The following is a 21,622-nucleotide window of genomic DNA, read 5'->3' on the forward strand; positions in this document are numbered from 1 at the left end:
CTCATGTAATCTCCTTACTACTGGGGTGACACACTGTAAGAAACCTCCTCCTCATGTAATCTCCTTACTACTGGAGTGACACACTGTAACAAACCTCCTCCTCATGTAATCTCCTTACTACTGGGGGGACATACTGTAACAAACCACCTCTTCATGTAATCTCCTTACTACTGAGGTCACACACTGTAACAAGCCCCCTTCTCATGTAATCTCTTTACTACTGGGGTGACACACTGTAACAAACCCCCTTCTCCTGTAATCTCCTTACTACTGGGGTGACACACTGTAACAAACCCCCTTCTCATGTAATCTCCTTACTACTAGGGTGATACACTGTAACAAACCCCCTCCTCATGTAATCTCCTTACTACTGGGGTGACACACTGTAACAAACCTCTATCTCATGTAATCTCTTTACTACTGGGGTGACACACTGTAACAAACCTCCTCCTCATGTAATCTCCTTACTACTGGGGTGACACACTGTAACAAACCTCCTCCTCATATAATCACCTTACTACTGGGGTGAGACACACTGTAACAAACCTCCTCTTCAAGTAATCACCTTACTATAGGGGTGACACACTGTAACAAACCCCCTCCTCATATAATCACCTTACTAGTGGGGTGACACACTGTAACAAACCTCTACCTCATGTAATCTCCTTACTACTGGGGTGACACACTGTAACAAACTTCTACCTCATGTAATCTCTTTACTACTGGGGTGACACACTGTAACAAACCTCCTCCTCATGTAATCTCCTTACTACTGGGGTGACACACTGTAAAAAAACTCCTCCTCATGTAATCTCCTTACTACTGGGGTGACACACTGTAACAAACTTCTACCTCATGTAATCTCTTTACTACTGGGGTGACACACTGTAACAAACCTCCTCCTCATGTAATCTCCTTACTACTGGGGTGACACACTGTAAGAAACCTCCTCCTCATGTAATCTCCTTACTACTGGAGTGACACACTGTAACAAACCTCCTCCTCATGTAATCTCCTTACTACTGGGGGGACATACTGTAACAAACCACCTCTTCATGTAATCTCCTTACTACTGAGGTCACACACTGTAACAAGCCTCCTCCTCATGTAATCTCCTTACTACTGGGGTGACACACTGTAACAAACCCCCTTCTCCTGTAATCTCCTTACTACTGGGGTGACACACTGTAACAAACCCCCTTCTCATGTAATCTCCTTACTACTAGGGTGACACACTGTAACAAACCCCCTCCTCATGTAATCTCCTTAGTACTAGGGTGATACACTAACAAATCTCGTTCTCATATAATCACCTACTACTGGAGTGCTTCAAATGCTGGCACAAGCACCACACTTGATCTCAGGCTGTGTGCAGTATTACAACTCCTCTACTTTCACTTCCATGGTACCAAGCTGCAATTCCGCACACAAACTGAGGTCATGAGTGGCGCTGTTTCCTAGAGAAAGCAGCTATGGTTTTCTAATTCTGCATAACATACCGTATACAAATTGAGACTCCAAAAGATCAAATGATTGAGAAGAAAAGTCCACTTCACTATCCGGCACTCCCGAATGCTGATAAGGAAGGTCTTTATTCGACCTATAGCATGCTGCTATATCGTATACAATAAATACCTAAATAAAGACCTTCCTTATCAGCATTCGTAAATGCCGGGATTCCTTTTAAAGGGGTACTCCGGTGGAAAACTTTTTTTTCTTTTTAAATCAACTGGTGCCAGAAAGTTCAACAGATTTGTATATGACTTCTATTAAAAAATCGTAATCCTTCCAGTACTTATCAGCTGCTGTATGCTCCACAGGAAGTTCTTTTCTCTTTGAATACCCTTTCTGCCTGACCACAGTGCTCTCTGCTGACACCATTGTCCATTTTAGGAACTGTCCAGAGCAGGAAAGGTTTGCTATGGGGATTTGCTCCTACTCTGGACAGTTCCTGAGACAGACAGAGGTGTCAGCAGAGAGCACTGTGATCAGACAGAAAAGAAATTTAAAAAAGAAAAGAACTTCCTGTGAAGCATACAGCAGCTGATGAGTACTGGAAGGATTAAGATTTTTAAATTGAAGTGATTTACAAATCTGGATAACTTTCTGCCACCAGTTGATTTAAAAAAAAAAAGATTTTCACTGGAGTACCCCTAAATTAAATCTCTCGGGTGGTCATTTTTTTTGGGAGGTTTCACTGTTCCTTGAACTCAGTGATAACAATAAACAGTAAGGGGGTTGATGAGGGAAACCAGAATTCTATAATTTAGCTGTAAGAGAAATGGAGCTCTAACCACTATATAAAGAAAAGCATCAGCGCTGAATATTGGGCCTAAAAGTGACAAGGTGACAAAGGATTAGAGGGATTAAAGGGCAATTCCAGTCAGGAATGGTTTTACTATGAATGGCACAGTAGACAATCCTATGGTAAGTGGTAAAGGAATGTGAAAAACTGGTTTAACTAAATTCACGTATTTCACACCTATCATGTTTCAAGATAAGCCCCAGATTTCTTATACTGATATTTCTCATATACTCACCATTGCTCCCATTCCATGGCAAGCACCAAACATGACTCAGTCTTATAGTTTTTGGCTGTCCGGGCACGCTGGGATTTGTAGTGTTGCAACAGCTGGAGGCACCTTGGTCGGTAAACACTGCATTAGACAATTGGCCAGGCCACTATAATCATCAGCTGCGACCAACCTTTTACCAATGTACATGGGGGCCTTTATATGGGCACTATCATTAAACCTAAATTTTGCAATTGCTCTCCTTATGGTACATAAAAAATCTTTCTAATGACCTTTGTTTAAAAAAAAAATGTTTTCTATGCCACTAGGTGTCTCCACTAGGTGTCCCGACCTATACTATACACTGACCTATACTATATACTACTATATAGTCCAACATGCTGTGAGGTGTAGTTTTGCAACAGCTGGAGGCACCCCTGGTTGGAAAACACTGACCTATACTAAATACTACTATATAGTCTAACATGCTGGGAGTTGTAGTTTTGCAACAGCTGGAGGCACCCCGGGTTGGGAAACACTGACCTATACTAAATACTACTATATAGTCCAACATGCTGGGAGTTGTAGTTCTGCAACAGCTGAACAGGCCTCAAGCTGTGTAATGGGCCCCCGAAATTTCTGATGGCAGCCCAGACCACTAGTAACATCAGTAGCCTATACATATCTCTATTGTAGTATAGTATCAGATATAGCTTTATAAGTATGATCAGCAGCCTTAGGGGTGAAACTATTCCAAAATATTTTCCGCTGCCCACAACACAGGTAGTTCTGCCCATGTGGTCTCCTACAGATCAGGTTTCCAGATGCGGCCTCTGTGTACTGTACTGTATGTTCTTATGTAGTGAATGTGCGCGTCTACCGAAGGCCAAGACAAATCTCAGCCAAGTCCAGGAGCCGGCTCCAAAGGTTAGGGGCCAGGAATGGTCCTCTGTAGCTCCAGGTCCGCCCAATGGCCACAGATCTGGAAATCTGGCTTTACTTGGCGACGTAAATATGTGAAAATTTGTTCAGAAAACAAGCGCCGATCAGCCTCACATTGGGCCGTGTAAAGAGGAACTTAGTTATATCCATAGTCTTACAAGCAACTTAAAAATTGTAGGTTAGATGGGGTAGGGGCCAACACTTTCCATACAGCCCAAGGCCCATAATATCCTTAATCCACCCCTGAATAGAAGTGATGACTTTCCGGACCCCCACCCCCCCCCCCACCCTTCTCAGAAAGCGTAACTTGAATCTTTTAGGTAAACATGCTAAATCTGTAACAGCCCTGATATCTTTTTATAGGGTAGAGGGCAGTTTGGGGTCCTGTCAAGAACAAGGGTTGCCACCTTTCCTGTAAAAAAATACAGGCCATGCTAATTTGCATAATTAATGCGTGACATCACAGGATATGCACATGAGGGGGAAATTTGGTCCAATTCTGACCCCTATAACTTTTTTATTTCTTCTTATAGGCCCTGTATGAGGCTCATTTTTTGCGCCCCGATCTGTAGTTTTTAACAGGACCATTTTTGTTTTGATGTGAATTTTTGATCGCTTTTTTTAATTAAATTCGGGAGTTAGTTACTAACTACAACTCCCAGCATGCCCTGATACAGCCTGTGGCTCAGCAGCTGCCCCAAACGAAAACTACAACTCACAGCATGTTGGACCATATAGTAGTATATAGCATAGGTCAGTGTTTCCCAACCAGGGGTGTCTCCAGCTGTTGCAAAACTACAATTCCCAGCATGTTGGACTATATAGTAGTATATAGTGTTGGTCATTGTTTCACAACCAGGGGTGTCTCCAGCTGTTGCAAAACTACAACTCCCAGCATGTTGGACTATATAGTTGTATATAGTATAGGTCAGTGTTTCCCAGCCAGGGGTGTCTCCAGCTGTTGCAAAACTACAACCCCCAGCATGTTGGACTATATAGTAGTATATAGTATAGGTCAGTGTTTCCCAACCAGGGGTGTCTCCAGCTGTTGCAAAACTACAACTCCCAGCATGTTGGACTATATAGTAGTATATAGTATAGGTCAGTGTTTCCCAACCAGGGGTGTCTCCAGCTGTTGCAAAACTACAACTCCCAGCATGTTGGACTGTATATTAGGATATACTATAGGTCAGTGTTTCCCAACCAGGGGTGTCTCCAGCTGTTGCAAAACTACAACTCCCAGCATGTTGGACTATATAGTAGTATATAGTATAGGTCAGTGTTTCCCAACCAGGGGTGTCTCCAGCTGTTGCAAAACTACAACTCCCAGCATGTTGGACTGTATAGTAGTATATACTATAGGTCAGTGTTTCCCAACCAGGTGTGTCTCCAGCTGTTGCAAAACTACAACTCCCAGCATGTTGGACTATATAGTAGTATATAGTATAGGTCAGTGTTTTCCAACCAGGTGTGTCTCCAGCTGTTGCAAAACTACAACTCCCAGCATGTTGGACTATATAGTTGTATATACTATAGGTCAGTGTTTCCCAACCAGGGGTGTCTCCAGCTGTTGCAAAACTACAACTCCCAGCATGCCCGGACAGCCAACGGCTGTCCGGGCATGCTGGGAGTTGTAGTTTTGCAGCAGCTGGAGGCCCTCTGGTTAGGAAACACTGGTATAAGTTATGGTGCAACATTGCAGGAGTTGGAGGATTGGTTGGATGAATAGTGGCCATTGCATTGCCGGTACTTTTAATATAAAAATACCGGCAGGGTGGCCAAAATACCGTCTGTGTTGGTAAAATACTACTGCACAACCTGGTTAGAAGACACTACATGTAGAATTCTGCTCTGACTTTATTCTCACCTTTTCTCTTCTGTACAAAAGCAAAAATAGTTATTGAAGAATTTTAGATCTTTTCTTTTTCCCGATTGTAACAGGTATCTACGTAATAGACTCGTATCTACATGTCAATCTATAGAGGAGACCTGTTCCGTCTGTTCCGTCTGTTCCGTCTGTTCCGTCTGCTCCGTCTCCCGATCCCGCTGGGTGTTGTTGTGTTTGTCAGTCGACTGCAGCACATTTTTTGGGTCAAGATCTAAAGAAGAAAGATAAACACAATTTTTCTGTCTCCTGTTATTTACTGTGCGGTCGAGATGTCAAAATATTATGTAACGCCAGTTGCTTGAGATTTACCTATGATGTCCATGAGGAGATCACACACTCACTGGCCACTTTATTAGGTACACCTTGCTGTCACCAGGTTGGACCCCCTTTTGCCTTTATTCTTCCTGACATACTTTCTACAAGGTGCTGGAAACGTTCCTCAGGCTGCGTCCAGATGTTTGGTGAAAGTCAATAGAGATTTATAAAACACCAAACCTACTTGGTGTTTTTTCCTTTGGTGTTTTTTAATTCAGTGTTTTTCTGCAGTTTTGGGCTCCATGGCAGCTATGTGAGTTGTAGACTGGGGCTACCTACCTACATACCTATCTACCTGGCTACTTAACTACCTATCTGGCTACCTACATAACTGACTATCTACCTGGCTACCTACATACCTGACTACCTGACTACCTAGCTACCTACATACACATCTATCTACCTGGCTATCTAACTACCTAACTTGCTACCTACCTGACTATGTATCACTTCATACCTCTTTACACTCCGTGAGATGGGCGCCCTGCATCTGACCAACAAAGTGGTATCATGAAGGCAGTAAAAGACTGCTATGGGGTTAAAATTGGCCACACACGTGTAAAAAATCAGAAAAAAATGTGAAAATGTTACAAAAAGCAGTGGCAGTTTGTGTGCCATTTTTACTGCTTTTTTTTTTTTTTTGGGGGGGGGGGGGGGGGGGGGGGGGGGTAAAACAACTTGTATGGAAACCTAGCCTCATAGATTTTGGTCATCACACAGTTCCTTATATGGGTATGATGACATCACACAGTTTCTCCATATAGACATGATGACATCACACAGTTTCTCCATATGGACATGATGACATCACACAGTTCTTCCATATGGACATGATGACATCACACAGTTCCTCTATATGGACATGATGACATCACACAGTTCCTCCATATGGACATGATGACATCACACAGTTCCTCCATATGAACATGATGACATCACACAGTTCCTCCATATGAACATGATGACATCACACAATCCCTCCATATGAACATGATGACATCACACAGTTCCTCCATATGGACATGATGACATCACACACTGTTTTTTGGAAGAAATCAGCCCTGTTTTTTTAATCCTTGACAAAAACACCCCCATGTGGGTAATCTTGGGGATAAATGAATGAATATCCAAAACAATAGGATAGTGGTCTCCAACTGTGGCCCTTCAGATGTTGCAAAACTACAACTCCCAGCATGACCGGACAGCCGTTAGCTGTCCGGGCATGCTGGGAGTTGTAGTTTTGCATCATCTGGAGGGCCTCAGTTTGGGGACTACTGCAATAAAATGTTGGATAATTGTGTATTCTACACAAATATTTGTTCATAGCCATAGCTCTCCCCCTCAATGTCCATCCATGCCAGTGGTGGAATATGTTAGTGCTATTTAGGCAATGGTCATGTGATCACCAGTCTGACTCTCCAAATCTTCCAGTGCTTAATGGTCAAAGCAGGATGTCAGTTCTGGGTCAGCTGACTACCTGTGAACTGCAGGATGACATCATCACCTACCAGATCCCTCCCAGCAGCTCATAGTTCCCTTCCCTCTCAGCTACATCTGCTATCTCTATGGGATGAGGATATATAGTAGTTATCAACCTCCCTTCGAGCTCTATGTGTATACTGCTGTTATCTCTATAGAATCAGGATATAGAGCAGTTATACATCTCCCCTCTAGCTCTAACTGTATACTGCTGCTGCTAACTCTATGGGATTAGGATATATAGTAGTTATACACTTCCCCCAGCTCTATTTGTATACTGTTGCTGGTATCTCAATGGCATCAGGATATATAGTAGTTATATCCCTCCCCCATCTCTATCTGTATACTGCTACTTCTTTCTCTTTTGGATTATTTTATATAGTAGTTATACACCTCCTGTCCAGCTCTATCTGTATACTTCTGCTGCTATCTCTATGATATCAGGATATATAGTAGTTATACACCTCACCTCCAGCTCTATCTGTATACTGCTACTGCTATATATATATATGTATATATGTGTGTGTGTGTAATCAAGATATATAGTAAATATACACCTCTCCTGAGGCTGTTTTCACACTTTGCGTTTCTTGCTGCTTTGTCATTTTTTCTACAATTTGGGGAAATTGCTGTAAAAACTGTTAAAATGAAGTAGACGTGTGAAAAATCCAGCGAATATTGAACATGTGAACCCAACCTAAATACTTTTAAATCTTCATCAAACACCTCAATTTATCCCCATGGCAATATTTCTATTAAAAAAAACACAAACTTTGAGTAACAAAATGCATCAAAACTGCACAGTGTGAACAGACAGCAACCCACTAAGGCTAGAGTTACATATATCTGGCGTCCGGCTCTGGCAAAACTGGGTAAAAATTGCCACAACTGATGCCATAAGTGCATCAGTTGGCATCAGTTGTGCATCATCCAGGATTCATTGTTTGTGATCGCCGGACAGGGAAACGCAGCAAGATGTGTTCACCTGTCTGTGCCGGTTCGGCAAGTCCAATCATTCGGCATCTAAACTGAGGCACCAGATGATTGTGAACTGTCCCATTCAAATGAATGGGATCAGTTCTGGTTTCATTTTCCGTCTGGTGCACTTTCTTCAGCGCTGGAGGGAAGAAAAGAAAACCTGAAGATGCATATATGTAAAGGAGGCCTTAAAATGGTACTCCGGCCCCAAGATATCTTATCCCCTATACAAAGGATAGGGGATAAGATGTCTGAGATGTCTGATCGCGGGGGTCCCGCCGCTGGGGACCCCCCGCAATCTAGCATGCAGCACCCACCTGTAAGAACTGCTGGAAGTCCTGGAGGCTCTCAGTGTTATGCCTCCCAACCATGGGGACAGAGTATCGTGACCTCACACCCCGCCCCCTCAATGCAAGTCTATGGGAGGGGGCGTGACGCAACATCACACGGGGGCGGAGTTGTGCCGTCACGATACTCCGTCCCCATGGTCGGGAGGCATAACACTCTCGTCTCCAGCGCTTCCTGCAGTGCTTACAGGTGGGTTCTGCATGCTAGATTGCGGGGGTCCCCAGCGGCGGGACCCCCGCGATCAGACATCTTATCCCCTATCCTTTGGATGTCTTGGGGCCAGAGTACCCCTTTAAGAATCTAATGAGTTCACCTGACTGTGAGATGAACAGATGCAGTGATCAAACGCCCATGCCAAAGCCAGAGGACTCACGGGAAATGTAGACTGTAGACATCATTGTGCATTTGTAAACCAAAATGGAGCCTATCCCATGCCTGCCACATCAGCAAAAAGAGGTAAGCAAAAAGCATACACAATAATCTCTACATTATTCTCGAAGAAGAGCCTATGCTGCACAATAGCAGCAAAAAAATATATAGAAAAAAATATATAGAAAAAAAAAGATACCCGGTGTGCTTCTAGACCCCAAGCATTGACACAAGGCAACAACTAAGGCTGAGCAGTCTTCACGTCAGATGTTAACAGACTTGGACATGTGTGGGAGTCCTATCTATAGGGGAAATCTAGTTTTAGATGCCCCGGCTATGAACAGGTCATCCTTAACCCTCTGAACATCCCAGGCAGAAAAAAAAAAAAAGAGAGAGAGAGAGAGAAAATGAAAGGAGCCCGAGGGTAAATGTTCGGGGCCTAATCCTTTCTGCCATTCTGAATATTCATGGAACATTGTCATAACACATCAGGCTGTTTGGTAGGACAAAAGATCTGTCGGCACCCCTCCTCATTCCTCTGATGGGGCAGGAGACAAATGCTGAGTAAACACTTGGAAAGAATTCACTGGGCCCATTCTCACAGCGATGAGAAAGACCCGAGTCTTTCTTACAGGCCCAGAACTGCTCAGCCCATTAAAGTACGCCCCATGTCCCGTGAAAGAGGGGCCTACCCATGATGAAAACATGGATTATCTCATTTCACTTTCCTTGTATCAAACAACCGCGGACATTCTGAGTGCACTTGGTCTGACACGCAATTACAAAAACAGGGACATTTAGGGAACATGGCAATTGTTCCTGAAATTTTACAGATGACCTTGTTCTACTGGGAAAAAACATTTCATTTTGGCATTTGGCCTCTTTATCTTTTGCTTTCAAAGGGCTGTGTTCACAGGGTTATTGTAGAGCGTTCTGGTTACTCTGATGCCCTCTGATCTCTGTCTGTTCGACTGAGGCTTCAATATGGGATAAGTAACAGAATGCTATTTTGCAATTATAACTATATGTGGTGGCCCAGTACGGGAGGTGTTACCCCGTACCCTTGCTGCACTGTCAGGCAGCCTCCTCCAGTTTCCCCAGGGCCCCATGCATCTGTCACCCCATGTAAATATGTTTATTATGTATTATGCTGCATAATGTATGAAGAAAGCGTTGTCACTTTAAGTCTGTTTAACATGTGATTTTTCATGTGATTGTTACCCAGGAGGTATCAGTGATCAGGTGACCCAAGGGTGGCCTATGGGCTCCCTGCTAGTCTCCCCCATATAAGCCCTGGGAGGAGTCTCTTCAGTCTCTTTGAGCTCTTAGCTCTCTTGTTGCTGAGGTCCAGTGCAGTCAAGGCAAGCCTAAATGTGACATGGTCCTGTACTACCCTTAGGGCCTGTCAGGTTGAGCCCCTCAGTGACCCTGCAAGGTCTCCCCCTGTTGGTTTGATAAAGTGCAAATATCACTTTAATGCCTAGACAGGATCCCTATGTATGGGTAGTATCAAGGACCTGTGGGAGGTCTCAAGGACCTGTGTAAGTCTGTCACTAGAGATGTCGCGGACATAACATTTTCTGTTCACGAATGGCGAACGCGAATTTACGCAAGAGACGGTGTTTTGAGCTCTCAAACGTCTGTTGACAGAATCACCCATCTTGGCATATCCAAACTACAGTCAGCCTTTCAGGCTGTATACTGATGCCAGTTTTGAACGTCTGGGAGCTGTCCTGTCCCAAGTCCAGGAAGGGCAAGAGCGAGTAATTGCCTATGCCAGTCGTAAACTGCAAGGAGCAGAGAAGAACGATGCAAATTACAGCTCATTCAATCTGGAACTTCTTGCAGAATATATGAACATAAGCTGAAATGTCTGTGGCGACAGAAGAAGCGGCTGTTTGTGCACAAAGGACTGTTGTACCGAAATTCTTTGGATCCGGTCTCTGGTGATCGACTCCATCAGATTCTGGTTCCCCGAAGAGATGCAGTGATGGTCCTCAACGCATACCATGAGCAGTCGGGACACTTTGGAGTCCACAAGACGGAAGCTACTGGATTCTATTGGATCGGAATGCGGAGCGACATTGAGAAATGGTGCAGTGAATGTGCTGTCTGTAACATCACCAAGAATGTGCGCAAGGACACAAGAGCACCCCTCCATTCCATCCAGAGTGAAAGGCCCAACCAGTTGGATGCGCTAGGCCATGTCAAGTTGTCTCCTACCCGGCCCGGGTACTCTTATGCTCTCACCATGGTGGATCACTACTCTAAATGGGTTGTTGTTGTCCCCGTCAAAGATCTCACAGCCAAGACAGCGGCCCAGATGTTCTACTCCAATTTGGTGCAAACCCTTGGGTGTCCAGAGTCTCCCAACTCTTCCAAGAGCTGTGTCAATTCAATGCCTGCAAGAACCTCTGGACTACTACTTATCACCCTCAGGGGAAAGGGCTCTGTGAGCGCATCAATCAAGTCTTTATTCACATGTTGCGAGCAGCCTATTGGAGATCTATAATAACACAGTCCACTGTTCTACAGGGTAAATCCCTTTCTACTTGATGATGGGGAAACATGGGCAGCTGCCTAAAGACCGAACATTCGGGCTCCAAGCCCTGTTCAACAACTCTCCGCAAGCCTCCCTGAAATGGGTCTCTGACCACCAGAGAAGAATCCAAGAGGCCAAAGAAATTGTCAGCAAGAAGAATGGCGAGGCCCAGCAGAGACAACAGGAAGACTAAAATCGTCATGCTTCTGCCAAACCACTTCAATTGGGCGATAAAGTCTGGCTGCGGAAGTTTCCAAGGACCCACAAGTTAGATTCTATCTGGGAGACAGAACCGGACACGGTGAAGGCCGTACAGTATCCGGAATCTGATGTATACGAAGTACAAAAGCCTGGGTACGAGCCGCAAGTTTTTCACCGAAACCAAATCAAGTTATGTCTGAAAGAAGATCTATCAGTGCTCCCAGCACAACCTCCTCCAGCTGTCAGACCTGAGGGAGAGTACGTTCCAGGCGAGGGAATCCACCCATCCATGAATTTCCCCATGTTTTCTCCAAGCCAGCCTGCGATCTTCTGTGTCTCACCAGCACCGTTGGTGGTTCAACCTACTCTAGTCTCTACACCAGTCCCAGTCTTGTCACTATTGGCTCCGGTCTATACACCAGTATCTAGAGAACAAACTCTGTTTCCAGCCTCTTCAGCGCATATGCCAGCGACTCTGGGCCCTACCAGTCCTGAACTAATACCAGCTCCTGAGTTCGCTGAGGACAAACCAGCTGCGGCCTCAGAAGTTCCAAGAGCTCCAGAAGACGCAAGCGTTCCAGATTCCCCCAAGGTGGTGTTGCGTATATCCCAAAGGTCTACTCAAGGACAGTTACCCGCTAGATATTGGGAAAAAAATAATACCTAATACCCATATAAAATTGTCAGTATCACACATAGTCCAATTAATTCAGTCAGTCTATATATTGTGTATATAACCTAGTCAAAATGAATAGCTAGGACTGTATTTAACAAGTAAATTTTCAGTCCATATTGTTGAAATGTCTATGTATCTAACATTTTCCTGTCCCTGTGTACAGTGTGCTCTCCTGGCCAGAGGGTTCCCCTGCAACTTAAGTAAAGCACGTAGAGTGACAGAAATGCTGTATATAGAGGTAACAAGAGTATGTTGTTTAAAATACGTATGGAGTTTTGGGGAGAAGTGTTTAGTACCGAAGGGCCCCAGTAGCTAAGGCATTGGGTAGATAGCCTCCAGCAGCCCAATCTGCAAATAATGTGTTTCAGTGTCTAAAGTGTAAAGCAGCGATTCCCAACCGGGGTGCCCCAGAACACTGGGGTGCCGCGGGCTCTGGTGGGGAAAACGTTTTTATTTTTTTAATTTCCCTCCTGGTGGAAGCGTCAACGTCATGCGCTGAACTCTTCCGCCAGAGAGGATCCTGCATCAGGAAGCCGGGCGGGGAAGCGTCCATGTCACTGCAGCGACTGCGCTTCCCCGGCATCCCGCGTACCTTACAGTGCACAGGTGAGGGGTTGTGGAGCGGGGATTTTTGATGAAAACGGCACAAGGAAAGGGGATTGAATTGTAAGCAGGAGCAGGGACAGAAGCAGGGAGGGGGTTTGAATGAAAGCAGGGGCAGAAGCAGGGGGGGGGGGGGTTTGAATGAAAGCAGGGGGGGTTGAATGAAAGTAGGGGGGTTTGAATGAAAGCAGGAGCAGAAGTGGGGGGGTTGAATGAAAGCAGGGGCAGAAGCAAAGGGGGGTGTTTAATTAAAGCAGGGGCAAAAGCAGGAGGGGATGAATGAAAAAAGGGTCAGAAGCAGGGGCAAAAGCAGGTGGGTTGAATGAAAGCGGTGCAGAAGCAGGGGGGTTTGAATGAAAGCAGGGGCAGAAGCAGGGGGGGTTTGAATGAAAGCAGGGGGTGGTTGAATGAAAGTAGGGGGGTTTGAATGAAAGCAGTGGCAGAAGCGGGGGGGGGGTTAAATGAAAGCAGGGGCAGAAGCAAAGGGGGGTGTTTAACTAAAGCAGGGGCAAAAGCAGGAGGGGATGAATGAAAAAAGGGTCAGAAGCAGGGGCAGAAGCAGGGGGGTTGAATGAAAGCAGGGGCAGAAGCAGGGGGGTTGAATGAAAGCAGGGGCAGAAGCAGGGGGTGAATGGAAGCAGGGGCAGGAGTAGTGGGGTGAATGGAAGCAGGGGCAGGAGTAGTGGGGTGAATGAAAGCAGGAGCGGTGGGGTAAATGGAAGCAGGAGTGGTGGGGTAATGGAAGCAGGAGCGGTGGGGTAAATGGAAGCAGGAGCGGTGGGGTAAATGGAAGCAGGAGCGGTGGGGTGAGTGGAAGCAGGGGCAGGAGCGGTGGGGTGAATGGAAGCAGGGGCAGGAGAGGTGATGGCCTTGCATCACACCCCGATACCACATATTGATTTAATTGTAAATTAATAGTAAAATAATTAATAGTAAAATAATTAATTAATTCAGATATATAGATATGACAGAAAAAACCACAATGCTCCCAGAAATGACTTAAAAATGACAAAAGTAATAACAATAATAAAAATAAATACTGAAAACCAACTGATGAAAATCAGACATGGCTTTTAAATCATTGTTCAACAGAATGTTGTACATCTTGGCAAAACATTAACCTTTCTAATATACTTCATAAAAATGATTTATCTCCTTTTTTTTATATGAATCATGGCTTGTGTAAAAGCCAACTAGGGGTCCCCATACCATCTAGAAAATAATCATGTCTGTCTGTCTGCAGCATCATTTTTGTCCCAGTTGAACAACAGGCATGTCCAGGAAGTGAGGGGGAGACTAGCACTCCTCTGTGCTCACTCCTGTCCTAACAGAGAGCAGGGGTTTACAGAGCAGCCTGCAGTGAATGGATGAAGAGACCCAGCACAGCACAGCAGACTCAGGGAGAAAGTAAATGCATGATGAGTGAGGGTGGGCTCAGTGCATGCCCAGGACATGCCCCTTCCTGAGCAGTGGATGTCAGAATGAGTGGGCAGCAGAACAGAGGGATTTGTGAGGCAAATACAGAAGTTAGACACATAAAAAGGATCTGCATGACCAAGTGAGTAAGATGTAAAAGCATTATTTTTTTTTTATGTGATATGAAGGGTACGCTTTAAATTTCTTCATTAGTGGACTGTGCACTGGACCAAAGATCTATTAATCGCTTGGTGCCAGATCTGGGCTGTAAGGAGGATGAGGAAGATATCTGAAATGTAAAAAATACATTAAAATAGGGGTTATACCCTTTAAAGGAAAACTGTCAGCTTTCTCCCCCCGCACTAACCAGCAGTACTGGCTGGAAGTGCGGGGGATGCTTATCAGTTTGATGCCTACCGCGCCCGGATCCGCCACGCTGTTTGGCCCTAATCTTCTATTTTTGGCATATGCTAATGAGGTGCTAACTGGCACCAGCGGGGCTAACTGGCACTCTGACATCAGTACCGCCACCCGCCCAGCTCATCAATATTCCTCCATTACAGAGCGGGGAGAAGAGAGAGAGGCGGAGGGAGGGGAAGGAATACTGATGAGCTGGGCGGCGCTGCGGCCGGCGGCACTGACGTCAGAAAGCCAGATAGCCCGGCCGGTGCCTGTTAGCACCTCATTCGCATATACCGGAAATAGAAGATGAAGGCCGAACGGCGCGGCGGAGCCAGGCCCGGTAAGCATCAAACTGATCAGCTTCCCCCACACTACCAGCCAGTACCTCTGGTTAGTGTGGGGGGAGAAAGCTGACAGTTTTCCTTTATTACCCCCTGGTCATCAGAGGTACTCATTGGGGGAGATTTATCAAAACTTTTTCAGAGGAAATATTGCCCAGTTGCCCATAGCAACCAATCAGATCAGACAAGGCCTCTTCAAAATGAAAGAAGCGATCTGATTGGTTGCTATGGGCAACGGGGCAACTTTTCCTCTGCAAAGGTTTTGATAAATCTCCCCCATCATCTCTATAGATATGGCCCACTGTTTGTTAGGTTAGTCTAAAAAATGGTCTGAGTGGGTTAAACTGACCCATCTTCTTCATCCTTTAAAAAAGCAGCAAGTAGCTATACCCAGCGTCCAGAATAAACCCCTGTCAGGTGTATCACAGAGTAAACAAGGGGCTCACAATCCTTTAAAGCTCTATTAAAAAGCTGCCAGTCACCGCACAGGCTCTAAGAGGTTAAATTTGGAGATGGCAGTCATTTGACGTGTCCCTTTAAGTCAACCGTCTCTGGTTTCCAACACTAAAGACTCCAGCGCATGAACCTACACCAGTGTTTCCCAACCAGAGTGACTCCAGCTGTTGCAAAACTACAACTCCCAGCATGCCCAGACAGCCGAAGGCTGTCTGGGCATGCTGGGAGTTGTAGTTTTGCAACAGCTGGAGGCACCCTGGTTGGGAAACTCTGACCTACAAATTATTGCTTTAGGCTAGGATTCCACTGAAGTTTTGTCCTTGTGGTTTTTAAAGGGGTACTCCGCTGGAAAAATGTTTTGTTTAAATCAACTGGTGCCAGAAAGTTAAACAGATTTGTAAATTACTTCTATTTAAAAAATCTTAATCCTTCCAGTACTTATAAGCTGCTATATTGCTCCACAGGAAGTTCTTTTCTTTTTGAATTTCCTTTCTGTCTGACCACAGTGCTCTCTGCTTACACACCTCTGTCCATGTCAGGAACTGTATAGAGCAGGAGCAAATCCCCATAGCAAACCTGCTTCGGACAGTTCCTAAAAATGGACAAAGGTGTCAGCAGAGAGCACTGTGGTCAGACAGAAAAGACATTCAAAAAGAAAAGAACTTCCTGTGGAGCAATATAGCAGCTGATAAGTACTGGAAGGATTAAAGAGTAGCTCCCACCATCTCATTATTGTTTTATTCTGTCTCTACCTATAGGAAATCTACCCCTAACCCCCTCCCTGCCTTTAATTTTTTTTGGGGGGACTTACATAGTCTTCATCTTCATCTCTTCTTTCTTGCTGTGCTGTCTTGTCCCGGAAGCCAGCTTCAGTGACGTCGCGCCTGCTGGACGCCCTTCCGCCCTCACTTCATCTACCATGTTTCTCCGAAAATAAGACCGGGTCTTATATTAATTTTAGTCACAAAAAACACACTAGGGCTTATTTTCAGGGTAGGGCTTATTTATTCATGGGGGGGCTGCAGGAGTGGGGAGGATGGGGGGCTGTAGCAGTGTGGAGGATGGGGGGTTGTGGGAGTGTGGAGGATGGGGGGCTGTGGTAGTGTGGAGGATGGGGGGTTGTGGGAGTGGGGAGGATGGGGGGCTGTGGGAGTGTGGAGGATGGGGGGCTGTGGGAGTGTGGAAGATGGGGGCTGTGGGAGTGGGGAGGATGGGGGGCTGTGGGAGTGTGGAGGATGGGGGGCTGTGGGAGTGTGGAGGATGGGGGCTGTGGGAGTGGGGAGGATGGGGGGCTGTGGGAGTGGAAGATGGGGGCTGTGGGAGTGGGGGGGATGGGGGGCTGTGGGAGTGTGGAGGATGGGGGGCTGTGGGAGGATGGGGGGCTGTAGCAGTGTGGAGGATGGGGGGTTGTGGGAGTGTGGAGGATGGGGGGCTGTGGGAGTGTGGAGGATGGGGGGCTGTGGGAGTGTGGAGGATGGGGGGCTGTGGGAGTGTGGAGGATGGGGGTTGTGGGAGTGGGGAGGATGGGGGGCTGTGGGAGTGTGGAGGATGGGGGGCTGTGGGAGTGTGGAGGATGGGGGGCTGTGGGAGTGGGGAGGATGGGGGGCTGTGGGAGTGGGGAGGATGGGGGGCTGTGGGAGTGTGGAGGATGGGGGGCTGTGGGAGTGTGGAGGATGGGGGCTGTGGGAGTGGGGAGGATGGGGGGCTGAGGGAGTGTGGAAGATGGGGGCTGTGGGAGTGGGGAGGATGGGGGGCTGTGGGAGTGTGGAGGATGGGGGGCTGTGGGAGTGTGGAAGATGGGGGCTGTGGGAGTGGGGAGGATGGGGGGCTGGGGGAGGATGGGGGGCTGTAGCAGTGTGGAGGATGGGGGGTTGTGGGAGTGTGGAGGATGGGGGGCTGTGGGAGTGTGGAGGATGGGGGGCTGTGGGAGTGTGGAGGATGGGGGGCTGTGGGAGTGTGGAGGATGGGGGTTGTGGGAGTGGGGAGGATGGGGGGCTGTGGGAGTGTGGAGGATGGGGGGCTGTGGGAGTGTGGAGGATGGGGGGCTGTGGGAGTGGGGAGGATGGGGGGCTGTGGGAGTGGGGAGGATGGGGGGCTGTGGGAGTGTGGAGGATGGGGGGCTGTGGGAGTGTGGAGGATGGGGGCTGTGGGAGTGGGGAGGATGGGGGGCTGAGGGAGTGTGGAAGATGGGGGCTGTGGGAGTGGGGAGGATGGGGGGCTGTGGGAGTGTGGAGGATGGGGGGCTGTGGGAGTGTGGAAGATGGGGGCTGTGGGAGTGGGGAGGATGGGGGGCTGGGGGAGGATGGGGGGCTGTAGCAGTGTGGAGGATGGGGGGTTGTGGGAGTGTGGAGGATGGGGGGCTGTGGGAGTGTGGAGGATGGGGGGCTGTGGGAGTGTGGAGGATGGGGGGCTGTGGGAGTGTGGAGGATGGGGGTTGTGGGAGTGGGGAGGATGGGGGGCTGTGGGAGTGTGGAGGATGGGGGGCTGTGGGAGTGTGGAGGATGGGGGGCTGTGGGAGTGGGGAGGATGGGGGGCTGTGGGAGTGGGGAGGATGGGGGGCTGTGGGAGTGTGGAGGATGGGGGGCTGTGGGAGTGTGGAGGATGGGGGCTGTGGGAGTGGGGAGGATGGGGGGCTGAGGGAGTGTGGAAGATGGGGGCTGTGGGAGTGGGGAGGATGGGGGGCTGTGGGAGTGTGGAGGATGGGGGGCTGTGGGAGTGTGGAAGATGGGGGCTGTGGGAGTGGGGAGGATGGGGGGCTGGGGGAGGATGGGGGGCTGTAGCAGTGTGGAGGATGGGGGGTTGTGGGAGTGTGGAGGATGGGGGGCTGTGGGAGTGTGGAGGATGGGGGGCTGTGGGAGTGTGGAGGATGGGGGGCTGTGGGAGTGTGGAGGATGGCAGTGGCGTTGCTAGGGTTGGTGTCACCCGGTGCGGTAGAAAATGGTGTCACCCCCAGATGACCCCCCCACACATTAGTAATTTTTTTAGCCTGTTGTGATGGACGCCAGTGGAGTAGCACGTCTCAGAAACTTATTTCCAGTATAATAATTAAATATACCAATTGCCAAGTATAGTGAAATGCTAGAGAAGTTTTTACCATTTAAAACTACGGCTCCCAGTATGACCTAAGCAGTAATAAGGTTCTGCTGGGAGTTGTAGTTTCACACATCATAACTGCATGGCTGTGAATACATGTGACGTCTTCTTTATAGTCTTTCTTTATATAATTCAGCTGGTACATACCACCAGGTCCAGCTAAATCTTCTCTCTGCAGAAGTTGATGCCCAGACGGCTCCTCACTATGTCAATTCTGATCCTCTATATGAAAACAATAATTATTATAACCATGCCAGACAGTATGCCCATGAATATAATACTAACACGCAGTGCATCCTCTAAATATAATACTGCCACACACTGCACTCTCTGAATATAATACTGCCACACACTGCACTCTCTGAATATAATACTGCCACACACTGCGCTCTCCGAATATAACACTGCCACACACTATAACCTCTGAACATAATACTACCACATACTGCACTCTCCGAATATAACACTGCCACACACTGCACTCTCTGAATATAATACTGCCACACACTGCACTCTCTGAATATAATACTGCAACACACTGTGCTCTCCGAATATAACACTGCCACACACTGTACCCTCTGAACATAATACTACCACATACTGCACTCTCCGAATATAACACTGCCACACACTGTACCCTCTGAACATAATACTACCACATACTGCGCTCTCCGAATATAATACTGCCACACACTGTACCCTCTGAACATAATACTGCCACACACTGCACTGTCTGAATATAACACTGCCACACACTGTACCCTCTGAACATAATACTACCACATACTGCGCTCTCCGAATATAATACTGCCACACACTGTACCCTCTGAACATAATACTACCACACACTGCACTCTCTGAATATAATACTGCCACACACTGCACATTCTGAATATAATACTGCCACACACTGCACATTCTGAATATAATACTGCCACACACTGCACTCTCTGAATATAACACTGCCACACACTGTGCTCCCTGAACATAATACTGCCACACACTGCGCTCCCTGAATATAACACTGCCACACACTGCGCTCTCTGAATATAATACTGCCACACACTGCGCTCCCTGAATATAACACTGCCACACACTGCGCTCTCTGAATATAATACTGCCACACACTGCGCTCCCTGAATATAACACTGCCACACACTGCGCTCTCTGAATATAATACTGCCACACACTGTGCTCTCCTGAATATAGTACTGCCACACACTGTGCTCTCCTGAATATAGTACTTCCACACTGTGCCCTCTAAATATAATACTGCGCCATTTGAATATACTACCACACACTGCGCCCTTTGTATATTACCTTGTTTTTCAGTGCAGATTTTATGATGCCACTGTGCCCCAGAATTAATGGTGCCACTGTGCCCCAGAATTGATTATGCCAATGTGCCCCCGAATAAATGATTCCGGTGATGGCAGACTCAGCTATGTGAGAGGTCCGGGGGCGGGAGTGTTTGGTGGATGTTGGTGGCTGGTGAATGGAGCTGAGGGGGGGGGGGGGGGCGTCATGGTGTCACCCCATCAGCCTGGTGTCACCTGGTACGGCCTGCACCCCAGCTGCTATGCTACAGCATACACCCGCCACTGCACCCCGAACATCATACATTTCATACATTAAAAAAAAGAAAAAAACACCCACTCCATCACCCCATCCCACCTCACTCCATCACACCCCCATTCCACTCCATCACACCCCACTCCATTAACCCCCATGCATCACCCCTACACTCCACTCCATCACTCCCCCCCCCCCACCAACCCACCTCACTCCACTACATCATCACTCCCCCCTGCAGAGTGGGGGTTTAGCTCAGCACAAGCCCCCCAGCACCAAGAGCCCCCCCCTCCAGTTCCTAGAGCCCCCCCCTCCAGTTTCTAGAGCCCCCAAAAAAACCTAGAGCCTGAGCCCCTAAGGAGCAGCTTACCAGGGCCTGTTGCTTGCTGACTTCCAGAAAACTCCGCCCACCTCCCGCTGACGTACCGTCACAGGGCACTACAATCACATGATGGGTGAAAGCTGAGGACCGGGGGTGAGTGGAGAAGCGCCGCTGCATTGCCGTGGAATGAGATTTGCCATAGAATGAGATGGTCCGCCTCCATCACATCCCACGGCAATGCACCGCCCGACAGATGAGGAACGGGGGGGTGCCAGTGAACCGGACAGCTGAGGATGGGGGGGGGTGCTAGTGAGTGAGAAGCGCCGGACATATAAGGAAGTGGGGTGTAAGCAGTTCCGGCGCCAGACAGATGAGTTAGGTGAGCTACGGACATGGTGTCACCCCATCAGGCTGGTGTCACCCGGTGCGGGGCGCACCCCCCGCACCCCGGTCCCTACGCCACTGGAGGATGGGGGGCTGTGGGAGTGTGGAAGATGGGGGCTGTGGGAGTGGGGAGGATGGGGGGCTGTGGGAGTGTGGAGGATGGGGGGCTGTGGGAGTGTGGAGGATGGGGGCTGTGGGAGTGGGGAGGATGGGGGGCTGTGGGAGTGTGGAAGATAGGGGCTGTGGGAGTGGGGAGGATGGGGGGGGCTGTGGGAGTATGGAAGATGGGCGCTGTGGGAGTGGGGAGAATGGGGGGCTGGGGGAGGATGGGGGGCTGTAGCAGTGTGGAGGATGGGGGGCTGTGGGAATGTGGAGGATGGGGGGCTGTGGGGGTGTGGAGGATGGGGGCTGTGGGAGGATGCCGCACCCCCCATCTTCCACACTGCTATAGCCCCTCATCCTCCCACAGCCCCCATCCTCCACACTGCTATACAGCCCCCCATCCTCCCACAGCCCCCATTCTCCACACTGCTATACAGGCCCCCATCCTTCCACAGCCCCCATCCTGCACACTCCCACAGCCCCCCCCATCCTCCACACTGCTACATTACTGGCGGCCGCGGTCCGGATCTGGACCACAGTCCACCAGTTGAGTACCCCTGGCCCTAGGTCTTATTTTCGGGGTAGGGCTTATATTGCAGCCCACCCCGGAAATCCAGCTAGGGCTTATTTTCGGGGTAGGATGTATTTTCGGGGAAACAACCGTCGGGAGCACGCATAGA

General features: G+C 48.2%; 1 protein-coding gene across 2 annotated transcripts in view; it reads right to left on the reverse strand.

The window, feature by feature from the left end:
• FOXE3 (forkhead box E3) overlaps window positions 1-21,622 on the reverse strand; it is a 65,722-nt gene that overhangs the window by 12,780 nt on the left and 31,320 nt on the right. The window contains exons 1-2 of one of the 2 annotated variants that reach the window (XM_056530140.1): window positions 16,281-16,306; window positions 5,445-5,554 (exon numbers count right to left, since the gene is read on the reverse strand). The gene's annotated coding sequence lies outside the window, so the exon portion shown is untranslated. Of the gene's footprint in view, window positions 1-5,444; window positions 5,555-16,280; window positions 16,307-21,622 lie in introns of those variants that run through there. The other variant, XM_056530141.1, reaches the window with a different exon arrangement.

Source organism: Hyla sarda, chromosome 7 (assembly GCF_029499605.1).
Source record: "Hyla sarda isolate aHylSar1 chromosome 7, aHylSar1.hap1, whole genome shotgun sequence".
Taxonomy (NCBI): domain Eukaryota; kingdom Metazoa; phylum Chordata; class Amphibia; order Anura; family Hylidae; genus Hyla; species Hyla sarda.